A 2,223-nucleotide genomic window follows, 5' to 3' on the forward strand; every position below is an offset into this window, starting at 1 on the left:
GTGTTGTGTAACTTTCTCCATTCTCCTGTAACATCATCCCTCTTAGCCCCAAATATTTTGCTAAGCACCTTATTCTCGAACACCCTTAACCTATGTTCCTCTCTCAAAGTGAGAGTCCAAGTTTCACAACCATACACAACAACCGGTAATATAACTGTTTTATAAATTCTAATTTCAGATTTTTTGACAGCAGACTGGATGATAAAAGCTTCTCAACCGAATAATAACAGGCATTTCCCATATTTTTTTCTGTGTTTAATTTCTTCCCGAGTATCATTTATATTTGTTACTGTTACTCCGAGATATTTGAACTTCTCCACCTTTTCAAAAGACAAATTTCCAATTTTTATATTTCCATTTCGTACAATATTCTCGTCACGAGACATAATCATATACTTTGCTTTTCGGGATTTACTTCCAAACCTATCTCTTTACTTGCTTCCAGTAAAATTCCCGTGTTTTCCCTAATCGTTTGTGGATTTTCTCCCAACATATTCACGTCATCCGCATAGACAAGCAGCTGATGTAACCCGTTCAATTCCAAACCCTGCCTGTTATCCTGAACTTTCCTAATGGCATACTCTAGAGCAAAGTTAAAAAGTAAAGGTGATAGTGCATCTCCTTGCTTTAGCCCACAGTGAATTGGAAAAGCATCTGACAGAAACTGACCTATACGGACTCTGCTGTACGTTTCACTGAGACACATTTTAATTAATCGAACTAGTTTCTTAGGAATACCAAATTCAATAAGAATAACATATAAAACGTCTCTCTTAACCGAGTCATATGCCTTTTTGAAATCTATGAATAACTGATGCACTGTATCCTTATACTCCCATTTTTTCTCCATTATCTGTCGAATACAAAATATCTGATGGATTCGTAACAAGGTGTTTTTCAGGGTGAAGGGTTATTACCACATCGCCCAACCCCCAAGCTGGAGGACCACCCCTCATCGGCTGTCCGCGACTGCTTATTAAATATATTCACAGCTACCCTCCATATCTGCAGTGGACGAAAGAAAATACCGGAAAAGCTTTGTTTATGGGATGTGGGTGCAAAATATTACAGAGGCAAACCAAAGAAGGCCGACTGTTTTAGGGAACTGGAAATATTTTATTTTTTTAGTAGGTTATTTTGCGACGCTATATTATCTTTGGTTATTTAGCGTCTGAATAGGATGAAGGTGATAATACCGGTGAAATGAGTCCGGGGTCCAACACTGAAAATTACCCACCATTTGCTCATATTGTGTTAGGGGAAAACCCTAGAAAAACCTCAACTAGGTAACTTGTCACGACCGGTAATCGAACCCGGGCCACCTGGTTTCGCACTCAGAGAGGCTAGCCGTTTCTCCACAGGTATGGACGATATTATTATTTTACTGTTCTCGAGAATACAATAGAGAGTTTTCGCATCCTCGTGGTACGCTAAACGTTAATGCTATGTTCACGGCAATAATGGTTGTATTTGGTGATGTTGCTTAGGAACCGTAAGAGTCAGTGAGAGAGTTACAGAAAGCGAATCATATAGAAGGCGTTTATTACGATTTTTAAGACAGGAGATGAAACCATCAGATAATCAGTGAGTAAAACAATCACTAGGTAGAAAGCAGTGGCAGCTGATTGGCTGAGGCAAGTGCCGCCGGCCTCACTTGCTTGACTGCCTTAAGCTTAAGATTTTGTGATGGAACGGAGAAAAATTCTCTCCGGCGCCGGGATTTGAACCCGGGTTTTCAGCTCTTCGTGCTGACGCTTTATCCACTAAGCCACACCGGATTCCACCCCGGCGTCGGAAGAATCGTCTCAGTTTTAAGTTCCGACTCTTGGGTTCCCTCTAGTGGCCGCCCTCTGCACTACGTCATAGATGTCTATGAACGTAGGACTGAAGTCCACACATGTGCTGAGGTGCACTCGTTATGAGTGACTAGTTGGCCGGGATCCGACGGAATAAGCGCCGTCTTAAATCACGAAGTGATTTACGCATATCATACCAAATTCAAAAAGAATAGTATACAAAACTTCTCTCTTAACCGAGTCATACGCCTTTCTGAAACCTATGAATAACTGATGTACTGTATCCTTATACTAGCATTTTTTCTCCAATATCTGTCGAATACAAAAATAATAATAATAATAATAATAATAATAATAATAATAATAATATAGTAATAATATCAATCATAATAAGATATCACCAATAATAAACAGTGACAGTGGCAGA

At 39.5% G+C, this 2,223-nt stretch overlaps 1 non-coding gene across 1 annotated transcript; it reads right to left on the bottom strand.

Moving 5' to 3' along the window:
• Window positions 1–1,706: 1,706 nt before the first annotated feature.
• On the bottom strand, window positions 1,707–1,778 carry TRNAF-GAA (transfer RNA phenylalanine (anticodon GAA)). The gene has a single exon. It is a non-coding gene; the product is annotated as a tRNA-Phe (tRNA).
• Between the last annotated feature and the right edge of the window lie 445 nt (window positions 1,779–2,223).

This window comes from Periplaneta americana, chromosome 7 (assembly GCF_040183065.1).
Source record: "Periplaneta americana isolate PAMFEO1 chromosome 7, P.americana_PAMFEO1_priV1, whole genome shotgun sequence".
NCBI classification, from domain to species: Eukaryota; Metazoa; Arthropoda; class Insecta; order Blattodea; family Blattidae; genus Periplaneta; species Periplaneta americana.